The 17,513-nt window shown below is 42.2% G+C and overlaps 1 long non-coding RNA gene across 3 annotated transcripts in view; it reads left to right on the forward strand.

Moving 5' to 3' along the window:
* Positions 1 to 9,856: 9,856 nt before the first annotated feature.
* Positions 9,857 to 17,513, forward strand: part of LOC142051902 (uncharacterized) — a 32,461-nt gene continuing 24,804 nt past the window's right edge. For all 3 annotated transcript variants that reach the window (XR_012658671.1, XR_012658672.1, XR_012658670.1), the window contains exons 1-3: positions 9,857 to 10,317; positions 13,263 to 13,325; positions 16,392 to 16,590. This is a non-coding gene — a long non-coding RNA (uncharacterized LOC142051902). The remainder of the gene's footprint in view (positions 10,318 to 13,262; positions 13,326 to 16,391; positions 16,591 to 17,513) is intronic.

Consider the following 17,513-nt stretch of genomic DNA (forward strand, 5'->3'; position numbering starts at 1 on the left):
AAGGGCTGGGAAATGATAAGACTATCTCCAGTATGCAGCTCTATCTTGAGCATCTTCCAGAGGTGCAGGAGTGGTATCCAGGAGGGGAGCAAACGCTGGTCCCAGAAAGAGATTTACCTTAGGTAATTTTGGGTGATTTTAAAGCTGGTGTCTGATCTAAGCTGTCTGGTCATTCTACAGTGAGGAAAGATAGGGTATCTCCACTGGCTTAAGACAGGTTGGACAAATCGCTTTCTGAAGAAACATGTCTCCAGTGGTTGTAGAGAGGTGGAGCCTGATCAGAGTCCTACGTGTCTCTCTTGACTGGAGGCCTATTTTATAGCTTGCTAATGTTAGGCTAGATGAATCCCACCTCTATTTTTTATTTTCAGCTCTGCCAACCACTTGGTACAGGATCATATGGCTGTCTCATGTAACATCTGTTACACAACAGTACAGGAGAGGAAAGTGCCTTATTTCATCAAGGAGCAAAGTGGGTGTGGTATCTACTACATATAGCATATAGACCCTGGTTAAGGAGAACACTTTTCTTTGGGAAACATATTTAATTCAAGAATATACTTAAAAGCAAGTGTGTACTTTACCAATTTCCAGTGTGGGAACATCAATATCCATATGCAAAGTGCTTTGAGATTCATCAGTGTGGGATGCTAGATAACTTCAGTGTATTATTCTTACAGTATTATGTGTAAGTATACACTAACTCACCCTGCCTGAGTTAAAGCTTTCCTTGCTAAGTAGGACATCACCTTGAAAAAGGTCTTACCAGTTGCAGGGCTTTGTCAGCTCCATGGTGTTATTTTTTTTATTTTATGATTTACTCTCAGCACCTTGTAATATCAGGTCTGCTCTTACATTAAAAATGTGCTCTGTCGACATTTTCCCACCCCAGGTGTGTCTGAAAGAGTTTTTTGTCCTTTTGATCATCACTTGTATGTTTTTTCTTCTTTCCTCGTTCTTCAACATTACCGACTGCTAATCCTGGCACTGACTTTATTTCAGGAGAGCAACTGTGCGTCGACACATTCTATCCTGAAGGTGGAGAAATTTATGGTGCGCAGTTCCAAGTACACAGTCCATTACTGTGTGTTACAAAGAACCTCCCTCCTCTGCACTGTGAAAACTTGTTATACCAGTTCAAAAATATGTCAGGCATGCATCTCCTTCCTCTAACATTAATCATGAATTAACATGTGATACTGACATTTCTGGTTGCTACTTAATAAAGCAAACCATATTTTACGTGCGCTTCTAACTTCTGTCATACTGTGACATCAACATCACAACATACCCAGCTGTCAGTACCAGGATAGTCCAGTGTATGGGAAGCCCATTCTGCAGCCCCTCTGGAAATGCTGCCCAAACCAGAGCCACTATCTGCAGCCCCTCTGAAAATGCTGCCCAAACCAGAGCCACTAGAGCAAGTCCATGTTTGCAAAACTCTTCTTGGCAATCTGATTCCTTTTCCTTGCGTTACAGGCCAAAATTCAAGTTTCTTCTCACAGAATGTGCTTGTTATATTTCTTACTGCAAATAGCTGGGACTAGACACATTGAACTAAGCAACTGTGGGCAAAGAGGATCTTATTCATCTCTTCTGGACTTTCTTCACAAACTTTTGATTTTGGGTCTTTTTTTTTTTTTTTTTAACCTGCATGTGGCCTGGATTTGATAAGCAATTGGTAGAACTGAGCAGTCAGAAAGAACATGTAGAATGATGGAAAGTTTTTCATTTGAATTTCAGTAGGCTTAGAAAACTCCACAGTTAAAATTCAGAGCCCCCTTGTGTGAAGCAGTCAAAAAAATCCCTGGTTTAGAAAGCCGGTAATTTACATTTTGAACGTAAGGCAACAGATAGACAAAAAGGAAATAAATGTGCACTGGGACACGAGATAACCATGAAAGAAACAGGGTTTAGCTAAAGTGAAGGTTGAGTTATGTTTCTGGTCATTATAGTTGACTTGCTGTTGTGATAAACCTTGTATTATGATTTGTTATTTGTGTAAGAGTGGCCATTGGAAACCTCAAGACAAGATCATGGCTTATTGTACAAAGTGTTGCACAAATACCCAGTAGTGTACAGTCAGCGTTACTCTTGTTTACAATCAGTAATCCACACAAAATACGCTTCATGACTCATTTATACAACTTTCCCTCATGACTGACCATGTCCTTTTTTTGGCAAGGCACTTACAGCTAGAGCTGACGAAAGGCTTTGGTGCCACAGCACGCCTTTGCTTTTCAGTGCATAGCTGGCAAAATTAATTTCCAATCAGTGAGACAAACAGTTATAAAAATTTGGAAATTGTCCATGACACTGCAGCAGGCTGACATCCCACCCCAGATGTCACTGCTGCCTCTCTCGTGGCAATCCAATGGCTTTTGGGGTTCTGTCAGTCAGGTCTGTGTAGTGATCTAGATTAAAGCAAGCAAGACAAACTGGCAAGGTACAGGTTGGATGGGTGGTCTGTGAGATGGGTAAGAAGTTGGCTCACAGGCCACACACAAAGGGTGGCGATCAATGGTCTTTACTGAGGCTGGCAGTCTAGAATCATAGAATCATAGAATCATTAAGTTGGAAAATACTTATAGGATCATCAAGTCCAAGTCATCAGGTCTCCCCTCAGCCTCCTCCAGGCTAAAGAATCCCAGCTTCCTCAGCTGGCCAATAGTCCGGCCAATAGTCCCGCTGGCCACACTATTCCTGATACAAGCCAGGATGCCTGTCTGTCTCAAACAGGATCTCCCAGGGGTTGATACTAAGCCTCATCCTATTCAACACTGGATGATGGGATTGAAAGCACCCTCACCAAGTTTGCTGATGACACTAAACTGGGTGCTGAGGTGGACCTGTCAGAAGGGAGAGCCATCTAACGCCTGGACAGGCTGGAAGAGTGGCTAGCAAGAACTGTGAAGTTTACAAAGAGAAGTGAACACTCCTGCGCCTCAGACAACATTACTAAAGTGCCCAACACAGCCCAGAATCTGAGTGGCTAGGGAGCAGCCTTGCTGAGAGGGACCTGGGGTCCTGGTAGACAACAAGCTCAAGACAAGTCAGCAGTGCCACTGCAGCAAGAAAGGCAAATTGGATCCCGGGCTGCATCTGCAGGGGCATTACTAGCAGAGACGGGATCATCCCACTCTACTCAGCGCTTATCAGGCCACACCTAGAGCACTGTCTCCAGTTCTGGGCTCTGCAATTCAAGAAAGACACAGACAGACTGGAGAGGGTCTGAAGGAGGGCCAGTAAGATGATCAGAGGTCTGGAGAACCTGTCCTGTGAGGAAAGACTGAATGAGTTAGGTCTTTTCTCCCTGGGTAAGAGGAGGCACAGGGAGGGACCTCATCACAGTATTCTAGGACTTAAAGGGCTGCTACAAAGAAGGTGGAGGCTCTATCTTCACATGGATCCACATGGATAAGACAAGGGGCAATGGGTACAACTTGCACTGGGAGAGGAACTTGTAGGAAAGACATTTTTTACAGTGAGAACAATGACTCACTGGAACAACCTCCCCAGGGACATGGTAGAGTCCCCATCACTGGAGGTTTTCAAGATGTGACTGGACAGGGTGCTAGATAATCTCAGCTAGGCTCCCTTTCCCATGAAAGGCTGAAACAGATGATCTTTTGAGGTCCCTTTCAGCCTAGGCTGTTCTACGATTCTATGAACATTTTTGGAAGGAACTTGTATCCTTCGAAAGAAAGGGTCTGGAGAACAAGTCTGATGAGGAGGGGCTGAGGGAGCTGGGGTTGTTTAGCCTGGAGAGGAGAAGGCTGAGGGGAGACCTTATCACTCCCTACAACTACTTGAAAAGAGGTTATAGTGAGGTGGGTGTTGGTCTCTTCTCCCAAGTCACTAATAATAAGGCGAGACGAAACGGCCTCAAGCTGCATCAGGGGAGGCTTACATGGGATATTAGGAAAAACGTCTTCACTGCAAGAGTGGTCAGGCATTGGCACAGTCTGCCCAGAGAGGTGGTGGAGCCACCATCCCTGGGGGTGTTCAAAAGCCATGTAGACGTGGCACTTCAGGGCATGGTTTAGGAGGCCTGGGAGTGTTGGGCTGGTGGTTGGACTTGATGATCTTAGGGGTCTTTTCCTACCTTAATGATTCTATGATTCTGTCTTTTTTTAAACCCAGATATTTTTGCATTTGGTTTAGGGTGTCATGGGACAAAACCAAAGTTTAAGTTGATGGAGACAGATAGGAACCCCTGAAACCAGATCCACTGCCATAGGGACAGGAATATGGAACTCCAAAAATGGTGACCCAGGCTCCAAAAGAACTAAAAACATTAACTTTCTCATAAGAAAAGATGGGACATTTAAAATCCCATCCTCTGAGCTGCAGAGAGCAACTTCCATTCCTCCCCTGGGTGATTAGGGTACGTGTGTGGGAAGTGGGAGTGAGTTTGAACAGTCTGATGGTTCAGAGGCAACTGAGTCTCCTAGACTGACGCTTCCTAGAGAAGCATTTGAGATACCATCACTTGTTGTAAAAAAAAGGCCAAGATAGGATCTGTGGAGAGCAGAAACAGTCAGCATTTACTGGGCACTCTCTAGGAACGCCTTTAGCATTTAGTCCTATTTGTGATTAAGCCAGAACAACATCTCATTTCCAGGTTATGTTCTAACTTAATTGAGAAATAGCCCTGAAGCTGCTGTGGCGAGTGCCGTTCTGTACCTGTATAGAAGCAGAGCTGGAGGCATTGAGAGCTGTGGTTATTAACTTCTCTCCAGCCAGCCTTCACAGTCTTCCTTTTGCCTTCTGAATCCCCAGATTCACCATGCCCCCTTCTCTCTTCAGAACCTTATCTCCTTCCTGTATTGCTGAGGCCATCTCACTGCCCCAAGCCATTCCAACTGCACCTTCCACCGTCACCCCCACCCCACCAGTGCTTCTGGACCCACCCTCTTTCTCCAGAACCCTCCATGTTGCCTTTGTGGCTTCCTACTGCCTTCTCCCTCCATCAAACCATGGCCCTCTTTCTTGCTGGTGGCTCCAGAGTCTAATCTGAAAGGCATACTAGTGAGTTGTCTAGTAAGTTGGACCTAATTTCTCTCCTCACCTTACTTTTGATGTTAGTGCATCTCACTGCTGAGACAAGATTTGCAGGCATGAGGAGAACTCTACAAAGTAAGAGGTTGCCTGCTGAGTTGTGCTGATCCTCAGAGTTCATCTGCGGTTCAGCTGTGGGGAGAAAAAGGGGAGCTGGGGTGTATTTTTGGTATTCAGTACCTCAGCTGACCTTAAATTCTAGTTTCAGCTCCTAAACCCTTTATTGGATCTAGTCCTTCATCTATTCCTTCAGCAGATCCTACTCAGAGCAAATACTTTCTTTTTCCCATGTCTTGTCTGTTTAGAGGGGGTGGGACTGCCTTCTACTGGTTTTGCAGCACCTGGTTGTAAGTGGCCCGATTTTAGCAGGTTCCTATAGCATTAATGCAATAGAAAAGTATACCTAGTAGCTGTTCCCTGGCTTCTACTATTTCAAACCTATGTTTTCTGAAATTTAATGGTAGTTTTTTCTCCCATACATCCCAGTGAGTATAGAGAGCTAGTTATTTTCCAGTGTCAGTGAGTTTGAAATGGATGCAACTTATTTTCCTGTGGGGAATGGAGACATATGTCACTGAATTGAATTAAACATATTATTTCCAAAGGGGAGGAGTGCAAGTAGAATCAAAGAAATATAGAAGATGATTTATTCTAAAAGAGCATAAAATCCACATACTCAGAAATAAACTTTTTAAACTGTTGTGGGTTTTTATGGTTTGGGTTTTTTTAATTTTATTTTATTTTTTAAAAAAAATTTCTGGTTTGATTCCTGTGAGAACTGAAAGTTAATTCTTCTAATGGTCTTCCATTGGCCTGCGATGTGAGTCTGGATGATCTTAATTGCAGTTCCCAAGGGCAGAGTGTCCTGTCATACAGTGAGATGTATTTTGCATTTGAGCTGTATTTTCTGTTTCAGCAGAACTGAATGGTTTATGGAGAAGGAGAACAGCATGGAGGGGTTCCTTATATATCATGTCTGAGGGGAGGGCTTGCCGGTGGTAGCCGGGCTGTTCTGTAACTCTTCTGGAAAGGCATTCTGGTAGGGCTGTGGGCTCTGTCCGGGGTCAGCTTCAAGTCAGTGGAAAAAATCCTGGTAATTTCATTACGAGCTGAATCAGGCCTTTACTATATCAAGAAAGGGGTTTAGACCTCTATAGCAGAATGTAGATGGGCTTTAGACATTTAAATTTCATCTGCAATCCAAACAATCTCTGCTTATCAGCTATTAAACCTGCATCTGCCTTATCTCCGTAGGTTCCTCTCGGTTTGACCTGAAAGTTCACTAGATGTACGTGCTGTGTGAGGTGAACAGAAAATTTCAGCACAAACTTAACCTTGTTCAGTGTCAGGGCTGACATGTTTTCCATCCTCAGTGTTACTCAGATTCAGAGTGTCCACACTGTGTTTGGGGAGATTCAATGATGTTCACTTAAGAACTGAATTTCTGCATACTGTACCTTCACAGAAACTGGGCTGGTGAATAACCTTCATGGTTCAGAAAGTGAAAGCAGAGATAAAATCTTATCATCAAGGCATTACAGCAAGAAGATGAAGGGAGGAAAGAGGGATGGAAATCCTCACCTCGAGACCCTCAAGGACAAATCAAGTATTTTACCTTGTCATCAACAGATAAAAAAATTCCCTATTGTGGTGATCCTCTAATCCCACAGGACGGGGCTATTAGAGGATAATCCTAGCCTAAATTGCACCCCTGTGCTTGGGCATTGGTTCTCCTAATGCTGTAGGATACAGTTACAGAACAGGGCCTGGAAACCACAGCCTTTGTTCTGCCTTATTGCTTAATTGTTTAATGAAGTATTCACTTCATCTAAGTGAGTGCTTTGTAATTTGTACTTGCATGCAGCTGGCAGTGGCAACCGGCAAAGAACTGGCTTTTTTACAGAATAATTTGTTCTCTTGGTAAAAGAAGGTACCATTAAAGATATTAGGCTCTGATAGTAAATAATTTGAGAGATCTGCCCATAAAAGGGAAATCTAACCCTTAAAAGGAATGAAAGCACATTTGTTACTGCCTTCCACCTGCCCCCCTGCCCCCTTCCTCTTGATGCTGTGCAAAGACAGATGGAAGAGGTAGTGTGACAATTAGTGCCAGATCTTGACCAAGGGCTGAGTTTCTAAGGTGAGGACACTGCTGTCATGTGCACCTTTAAAACTGGAATGGGAGAGGCATTCCTGGCTGAAAAGAAGGGTATATCAAAAAGGGCTCATATCAAGATGAAAGCAATATTCAGGCCCTTAAATTAGTGCAAAGTCACTATATATAAGTGTAAAATAACATTTAAAAAGTTTATTTTAAGGTCTTCTGTGGGTTTCAAGAAGAAAACAGTGACCCTGTTTCTACTCTTGGAAATATTCCTATGCTCCGGACGATGCGTCAGACTCTGGCTCTCAAGGAGTTCCCTGGTGAAGGTCAAGTGCTCGAAGACATCAGTTCCCTACCAGCTGCTGCTAGGCAGCTCGGTACCTCCCAGCGTTTTAGGTGTTTTGATCTTTTGAAGCATTAATTTCTCTTTTTCTCTTTATAACTGTAGAAGGAACTTAGACAATTAGCTCTGGGCTTGAGTATCATTTTTGGCTGGGGACCTAAGCTCCGGACACTGGATAGCAGGAGATTTGCAATAGGCTAGTGAGAGAATATGACCCTGGGAACAGCAGAAAATCACCTGAATGCTGGAGGCTTTTTTGACTTCCAGCCATGCAGGGTCTCTTGTAAATGCTAAATACTAAAGCAACATTGCCAGTCTTTAATATTGAATTTTTCTTTAATAGTTATAAAAGTGTTTTATGAATAACATCAGTACAAACAGAACAGGTGAGGTCACCTGGGCACTAATTCCTCCTCTCTCGCTAGCCCTTGCCTCTTGGGAGGTAATGCCTATGGCTGCTTTGCTGCTTCTCACAAGGAAGGAGGAGGAAAGTGGCAGTGAGAGAGGACATTTGTAGCTGCTTCACTTGTTTCTCCCCATGCAGCCTCTGCTATAGGTGCTGTTCTTGTGAAGTCCATGGAGTTCAGATGATGGGAAGGAAACCATCATGCAGTGGTATTTGGAGCATCAGCAAATAGTATGGCATAGGACGTGTGTGTGTACATGGTAGAGACATGTTAATGCATTGCTCATGGCCCAAAAGAGGTGACAAATGCATGGCTTGTAACTGTTCTGTTTAAAAGGAAGTACAGTGCAACCCTTTTGTCTGTCAGGATGCTTTGTAACTTGTTTTCATGAAACTACCATTTTCAACATCATTTAACAAACCATTATAGGCCTTTTAATAAATTATAGTCATTAACCTTGCCTTGGGTAACTGAAGGCAGGATTTTAATTCAGGCAGCAAGGAGTCTGTCCCCTAGGCCTGAATGTTCAAGATCACAAGAGTCTCAGAGCCAAAAGCAATGCGAGGACCAACAGGAACAAAACTGGCTCACAGCCATCTTTTGTACCTTTACAATGCTGACAGGTTCCTGCCTGTGCCAGTGTACAGAGACTTCTCAGACTGCTTTTATCTGTGCTCACCCCAAGCTGCCTCTATGATCTGTTCTTGCAGCTGGAAGAGCTTTAGCTGGGAAGTCCCTGGTTCCTTTGCCTTTAAGGACATACCTGCCAGCTTTTCTGTAGGGAGTTTCCTGCAGAAGGTTTGGCACAGAGGCAGGGATCTGACTCATGGCTGCTAGAGATACCTCCTGGAAGAGCTGGCATGGAATAGCCACAGGGCACTCATGACTCAGCCCTGTGCAGTCTCATTAGCACCTGATTTCTTAATGGCATCCCCTATATACTTATGGTACCAGCTATTTTTGTATCCTATATGTAACCACCACCTTGACAGGAACTCTCTGTCCACATAAAAGGATAGGGTGTTTTTCATCTCATAGAGATGAAATGCTTGCATAAACTTTTGATTAAACCCTTTAAGATGTAAGTTTTTAATTAAGAAGAAGAAAAAAACCTTTCCTTAAAACTGATGTTCAGTACCTTTTTCCTAGAGCCAACATTTACGCTTATTTGAAGAAAAGATTTCAAAAAAGGTTGCAAAAATACTTCTTTAGCACATTTTTGGCTTAGAATCCTGTCTTGCCACATCTGTTATTATAGCTGCTTATCACTCTGAGGTAACATTTGCTTTTTGTTTCAAAGTTTCAATTGCTTGCTTTCTGTGTTATTACTGGCAGTGGCTCAGTTTCTGTGGCTACAGATGGCCATAATCTGAAATGGCTTCTGTGTGAACCAGTTTAAGCCTCCACACTGAGTCAGAGAAGGGTCAGAAGTGGCAGAGAGGAAAATGAGGGCACAGATCACCTCTGTCTCAGCTGTGCAGGAGCACAATTGTACAACAGGACTGAAGGTTGTCTAGTGGAAAAGCCATTGCATCATGACTTGAAGGTTGTCTAGTGGAAAAGGCATTGAATCATGACTGACGGGGATGACTCTGGTCTGAGTGGAGCCTTCGTAGTAAAAAACGATGGAGTCGTTAAACTGCATCTTCAACTCAGTCTGCTGGTTAGAGTTGTCCAGAAGCTGCCAGGCACAAAGCTGACATAACCTCTATCCCATTACTACCGGCTCCTGGAGGTTTAGTTTGGGCTGGACTCTGCTTGTCACCTTGCACACTTATCAGTCTGCTTGTTGACCTAGCTGGGTTCACTGCATTCCAGAGCTGGTCACTGAATGTTGTTTATTTGAATTCTTCTGCAGCTTCAGAACAGCCTGGTATACTGGCTCTTTTGATGTTTGAAGTTATAGGCTTCTCTCACCGTGGTGGCTTTGAACAGTGCAATTGCTCACCACCCCTTTTCTACAGTATGGGAAGTGGGGGAGGATTGGTTAATGCAGGCTGATAAGTGTTCCCTGAAATTCTAAATATTATTAATGGTATCATTATGGGTGGTCATGCTTTCATACTACTCATGAAGCCAGGCGTAAAGCTGAAGCTCAGATAAAGAGACACCTGGCATTTGTATTCTTTAATATTTACAATAGTCTAATGATTACCACTGCAGACTCTTGCAAAGTGTTCACCTGCCCTGAGGGATGGAATGACTTGGCAGGACATCTGCATTACAATTCGAATATTATTCCTGCTGGGAGAGGACTTGAGAGAATATTTCTACTTTTCAAAAGTTCCTGCTGTGCCTTGGCATTTACAGCCCATCTGGAGAAATACCTTCAGCACTTTTCTTCTCTACCCATCAGACTCTGGCCCAGCAGTGTGATGAGTGCATTACTTCATCATCACGCTGTGAGTAGCACTGTTGATTAGTTTTTATCATTCACTGCTTTAAGTGTCTCACAGAGAACTTTGTAACTTCTTTTATAGGTGGGGAAATTGAGTCACAGAGAGAAGAGATGTTGTCACTTAGTTCACCTGCTAAGGAGGTGACACTGAGATCCTGGCAGGCTGAACTCTGGCTGGGAGACCCATCCTCTGGGCTGCTACCTATTCCTGAAAATCTGAGACATGACAGCACAATTGTCACACTCTGCTCACTTCTCCTGCCTGGCTTGCCAATCCAGTCTCCTGGAATGTCTTTGTGAATCACTTGTTCCCCCCAGAACCTCTTACCAATCTACATAAACTCATTTGGATCTAAAATTAAAACTCCCCAGGAAAGCCAGAACAACCAGGCTTTCCTAAACTGTGCTCTGCCGAATGGTGCAGGTCCCCAAACGCATCGGTATTTCTCACGGGTGTATTTCTTAAAGCAGGACAGGCTCTCCTCTTGCTTCCAAAGATCTTCCTAGACTTTAGTACTGAGTTGCCTGCCTTGAGTATCGGATTGCAACTGGTATTCCAACGTAATCAGTGAGGATGCAGAGAGAGGGGCTGCAGGGAAAGGGGGAGAAGAGAGTTTAGACCCATGACTTGCATGACTTCCAGGAGTACTTTCTCGCACATATTGTTCAGAGACCTGCCTGTTTAAGCCAGGAGCTCATTCCAGTGAGTCATCAAGTAGGAAAACAACACTGGCTGGACTGGCCTAACACATTAACCAGGAGTTGCTTCAAGATGTGAGCTGTTATTGCCCTCTGCTGACAGTTTGCCATATAGTGCCATCATTTTAAAAATCATGTATTTTCCGCTGTACTGCAAACAAGGATTTCTGAGGATCCCTAGTAAACTGAAGGAACCTCCCTCAGGCAGGTATTTCTGAGGTTTAGTGCTTGATTTTTAATGTCTTTCTCACTGTTGTAACTTAGATGCTACATATCAATCATCCCTTATCAAAGATGCGTCCGGCCTAAGCTGTTGTGCAAGGCACCAAGTGCACTCATAGTGAGAGCCAGTTTCCCCCTGGAGAGCTTGCGGTCTACAGAGACCAGACAGATAAAGCAAAGCGGAAAAAAAAAGAATGATCAGCCCCATTTTACACATAGGTTGCTGAGACACTGAAAGATGTAGCTGTGCCCACAAAAAGGCAGCTTTATTACACTGCCTGGAATCTGTGGTCAGATATATTCAAAGCAGAAATAAGCCACAAGTTCTGAGTGCAAGGAGAATGGATCACACTGTTGGCATCTTATTTTTTTCTTATTTTTTTCTTTTTTTTCCTCACAAATTTAGATAATTCCTAGGCTCAACCAAAGTTGCAATTCAGCCAAATATCATTTTGGGATAAGCAGGCCAAGAAGAAATGACCTATGATAAACAGGAGGTTGAACTAGACAGTCACGTTTCTTTTCTGCCTCTGTCAGCTTGCCCAAGGTCATGCTGGAGTTTTGTGAGAAAGCCAGGAAGTGAATCCCAGGTTTGGTTTTTTTTTAGGTCCAGGGTTTTGAAATCTGTTTTTCCTCTTGTTTACATTTCAGAATTATCTAACACATGGCTTATAGGAATGTATTTAAATATCACGGTGATGAAAAGGACAGAAGGGTCTAGGACATTTTAACAATTCTTTTTAGCCTATGAATTGCTGCTGAGCTCTGTACTAGGACTTTTGCTGCGGTAAACCTACTGTTCGGATTTTTCTAGTTTGGTAGTTGGGAGTGCTGAATAAATCCATGTTGTATTTCAACTATCCAGTGCCTCATAAAGGCTTCAGGCTGTCCATGGAAGTATTCCTGGCTTGTCTGCTCTGAATAAGTACTCATGTGGAAAAAGACTAAAAGCTTATAGGAATATCCACAGACAGCAAACACAAGGACTGTTATCTTCAAAACTTTTGTTTTGCCATGCTGAGTACATGGTACTACTTGTTTTTTCACAGGCTGTGTAAATGGATGAAAGTCTGCTCTTGCTGCCAGACAAATGCTTTTCCCCAACTCAAGCAGCAGAAGCTTTGGATTTCAGCAATTAAGACCAGACTCAAAGCCCAACTATGGGGACGACACATTGAAATTTAAATTCCTGAACTGTAGCGGTGTCACTGTATGAAGTAGTTTATAGTAATAATAATAGCAACAATAAGTAATAATATTGATAACTAATAACCTGAGGCTAATGAATAAGGGGCTCCTGGTCCTTGCATGAATATTCTTGCTGGTCCCAATGAAAAAGGGCTAAACTAGGTCAGTCTTCCAGTCCTCTGCGTGGGTGCTCTGGAGTATTTCTCCTGCAGGGCCTTGTTTCAGACAACCAAATTCTCTCATTACCCTGCTCTGTCACCTGCTATGTCTCTTTCATTGCTTACAGGTTTTGCATTAAAACCTGGTGCTTTCCCCAGTTCCAGTATTTATGGCAGTGTTACCAGCTGTTAAACTGTGATATGTGGTTGTTTGTAAAGTTTTCCAGTTTTGTGTACTTATATAAGAATCTCAGCATTCATTAAAAAAACCCCAAACCCTCAGGAGGGAGAGAAAAAAATGGAATAGTAGCTCTGGCTTCACACTAAGGACTCAAAACCAAAAAAGCAAGAAAAAGCACACTATTTAAAAAATATTTTTAATCTAATCTAGTGAGGTCTTGATAGAGAAGGTAGACTAACTCAGAAGTATTCGCCATGTCTGTATTTATCCTACATCCTAACACTCAGAATGGAGATTTCTGTTATAGGATTAACTCCCTTCAATAACAGATGATGAAGGTGTAAAGGCATGAAGGGTGTATTTCATTAAACAGGTTCAAGAAACAAAACATTCATATCTAGACTGAAGACCATATTAGGAGAACGACTTCATGTGTTCATTTACTTTCTTCTTCCCCATATTCTCTATACATTTTACTAATCCTTTGTTGTTTCTTTCCAGAAGCATCACTTGGTGTCTACACTGAGAACAATTTTGGGCCAGGAAGTGGAAAAGGCAGAGCAGGTATGTATCTCATTATCCTTGATGTTGACAGTGCAGACTTGACAGGGAAAACATTGCTCATCTCTCCAAAAATTATTTCATCCACTGTAACTGTTTATAGGAGAGCTGGAACAAAACCTGGGTGCCACTTTGGAAGACCTAACTACCTCCTTCTCTGTCATCAGCAGCTGAGGCAGCCTGAATGTCAACGTTCTCTTATTGCAGTTAATTTGTCCTTAAAAACTCCTTCAGAAAGCAGACCATGGTTGGAGCTTCCGCCCTCTCAGACATGGCCCATTACATCAGACCTCAGTGACACACGGCTCTAATGAGCCAAGTTGCAGATAGTGTAAGACGTTGCCATCCGTACCTGTTCTGCCTTTCCAGGAGGTGACTTTCCTTCAGCAGAACCGGTGGATGACATCAGTACCTATATTTGTCTTAAGTCCAACAGCTTCACTTTCACTGCTGTGGAAGTTAGTTTGAAGAGTTGGGAAGTTAGTTTAAAGAGTTGGTTGTGTTTTGATCTAGGCTACAGGAATGTGTCTTATTTTCAGTTAACTCCACAGCATTACAAGTTTTGGTTTTAGGAGGCTAAAAACACTGTCCTACCTTACGAGGGAAAAATAAAGTCTCTTGTATTAGGTAGCTATGAACAACAGTCATGAATCAAATTTATCAATTTGGCTTAAATTTTAGTGGTATAAATTCAGTTTGTTATTTTATCATCTGGTTTTGTTTTCAATTTTTTGTCTATAACAAACATAATCAATAAAATATACAATAACCCTGTGATGCTCCCAGTATCACAGCTCCAGGATACAAATATTTTAAATAACTATTAATGTTTTTAAAGTCATATCATGAAAATTACTACAGTTGGCCACATCAGAGGTTAATGAATTTTCCAAATACACCATGGTATTAGGAGTACAGTTTTACTATTTTCTTTTCATAAAAGCTATGGGTTTGACAAAAATAAATCCTAATACTGAACAACAAGCAGCCAGGAAATGGTATATCACACAGTGGAGAGTGAGAAAGGTACAGTTCTGATGGTTTTTTTTCCCTCCTTTGCAAGTGTAAAACAGGATGGGGATGCATTACGCAGTGGCTAAATTCAGAAATAGTATAATTGAGGTGCAATGCCAGTGAAATCAAGACAAATGAATCCTACTCGTTGCAGTATGAGATTTGTCCTATAGCTTTAGGTCTTCATGGAAATTTAACCATTTGTCTATTCTTCTTATTGCTTAGAGAAGGCAGCCAGCATTTCCAGCATTTCCATGAGATTATTTAAATGTAGAATTATTAGAAAATTTTGCAGCTACAGAGATAGATGGGTTTTACATAAAATCTCTGCTCTTCGTAGCAACCCCATGTGATACTAAGCAAGATTATGGTCAGAAAGGACATTGCCAGGCTCCTAACGAGAAACTGTTGACAGTAAAATTACCCCAACATTCATCAAAAAGCCAATAAATGTCAAGCTTGGGGCCTTTGATGCAGTAGCTCATAATTCCTGTTCAGAAGCCTTTGCAGTCTCTCCAGGGCATGCAGCCATCTTGCATTTCTGCTGATTTCACTGAAAACTTTGTGGCTGAAGAAGTACAAGAAGCAGGTGTTGGCATTCTGGGTGCCACTGTTACAGTGCCGTTGGCTCACCGTGAGACCTCAGGCAGAGCACATTTGGCCTCAATTTCCCCATCTGCAATACAGGAATGACAATTTAAGAACTACCCAAAGGCAATTCTGTGAAGGGCACAGTGTTGCCATCCAAATGCTCAGAAATCACGAGCTAGATGGTAAAAACTATGTTGCTGACATTTGCCAATAAGTTAGTCATGTATTTTTAATGTTAACCACATCCAGCTTTTTGTGCCTTTGTAGTACATATGTCCAAGTTTTCTCCTCCACAGCTACAGGAGATTACTTCAAACCAACGCAGAGCTAATTCTTACCCAGTCTGCTGAATTCTGGGTTGGGTGGCCTTAAGAAAACCCCATGAAATTTATACAAAAGCTTATATAAAGTCCCATTCTGTTCTTTGGCTCGGCGTAACATGGAAGGTGTAAATACCTTGCCCATCACCCGAGTTGTCTGTTTATCTTCAGCATGTATCCCCCGAGTGATGTGCTGAGGCAGATTGTTGCCTTGTCCATCAATTAGGAACACCCTTGTGCCGAGCGTTACTCTATCGCTGCACCCCGGCTTGTTTGTTTGCCTCGTTCATGAGGGGAGCCTGAATCTACATCACAAGCAATCTGATTGTATCCTCCAGATTTGCCTTTTCTAAAATTTCCAGGTAAAGGCTCAAAGCCATTCTTCTAAGGCCTCCAGGGACTCTGAGGCCAGCGGCTGGACAGTTCATTACATTCATTCTGGCAATTCCTTGCTTGCATTTTCTTGACCAGTTTCCATTCCAGCTATTCTGGGGTATACAAATAGAAAATGTGTCCCTGTCTGTCATTTGCAGCGATAAGCTGCATCCTAGATGCTGTTCACAGACGGAATTGTACTTATTTTACAGAGAAGGCTGAGTGCATGCCACATGCTATTAGGGCCACTTGAAACTAGGCTAATTACCTGGCAGACATCACTGCAGAGCAGATTCTTTAATAAAAATGAATGGGGTGAGAAGGGATAGACTCCTTGCTATTTTGGGACAAACTCTCTCCTCAGGCAGCAGATAGCCACAGTGGTAGGGCTCCCGATCTATCATTTGGTTTGCTGTTTCTTGGCTGTAGAACTTAATTAACAATTCTGGAGCCAGTCTGTTTCCCAGGAACAGCCTATAAATCTGTTAAATTAAACAACAGAGGGAGATGTAAGCAAAAATAAAAATCCCACACAAGTCAGAAATGAAAAATTATGTCTCTGTCAATCCACAGGGGTCAGTGCAAGAATGTTGTAAAAACCTTCTGAAGCTTTTCTGTCTAGTGGTTCAAGCAAGAGGGTGATGTTCCTGTGGATGCCATAATTTTTGGAACTGATGATTACTAGTTATATAATTACTTTATTGAATAAAATAGTACAAACAAATACAGTGAAAACTGAGTGAAAACATAAATATTTTTTCTCTTCAAGATCTGAAAGTACAACACAAACATTTGTCATGCCTGTGAATTAGAATGAAAAAGACTACAGGCCTAGAAAAGCAGTGTTCTGAAGGATCTGAACTCAGTCGTCCGAAGCGCTGTGCTTCCTCAACTTCCACGGATTTGATCTGCGAAGGACCTCGAGGCATTGTGGTGTTTCGTCTTATAAAGGGAAAGCCAGGGATAAGGTAACACTCCTACCCTCTGCCTGTCATATAAACAATGAGAAGACCATTTTTGATAGTCGACTTCCCCTCCCATCACCATTTTGTCTTGCTGAAGTACACTGGTTCTTAACTTGACATAGCACTTCCATTAATGTCAATCTGCTCCCAGTGAATAATGCTAAGGACACCTGTATGTCTCTGTAATACTAGTGTCTCACGAGGCCAGTCAAATTCAGGGAATCCACGTGTAGGTATAAGATGACCAGAATTTGATTCCTTTGCAGTATAACTATTTCAAATGAAATAATTATTCTTTTTAAATGCAGATTTTTTTTTCTTCAAAAATTATAACCAGGAGTTAATAATAATGCCAAACCCCATCCTGTGTAGATGGCAATCAACTGCAGAAGGAGAATTTCTAAATATCTGGAAGAATGTGCTCATCTAAACTATCACTCATGTTTTAACATGGCCAGTGAAACCATTTTATTACTGCAGTTAGTCGGAAAGAGCACCATTGTGCAAAAATCAGATAATGTACTTATTTTAAAAGCCTGGAACAAAAAAGCCAGTAGAGATTTGCTGAGTAGTTGCAAGATAGCCATTAAATATAAATATTTTTAAAAACAATTTACTCTTTCCTAATGCTTTTAGAGCAGCATGTGGGAACAGCCTAAGTGCAGCATCCTACTGCATTAAAAAGGACATGATGAAGGTTACTGGGCTCCAGATTTAACCCTTCTGTCTCATAAACACTGCTCAAGGCTGTTCCTAACCTATATAAACTATGGGAGTTTATATAAAACTCACCCATCTTTCCTAGTGGCAACAACACAAGTTAATATTTCTAAAACAACTATTCCCAATGATCCACATTTTTCACATTCCCATAGAAACAAAATATTTTTAATGGTGAATTCAAGTTTAGGTTTCCATTCCTCAAA

The sequence above is a fragment of the Phalacrocorax aristotelis genome, chromosome 1, assembly GCF_949628215.1.
Source record: "Phalacrocorax aristotelis chromosome 1, bGulAri2.1, whole genome shotgun sequence".
Lineage (NCBI taxonomy): Eukaryota > Metazoa > Chordata > Aves > Suliformes > Phalacrocoracidae > Phalacrocorax > Phalacrocorax aristotelis.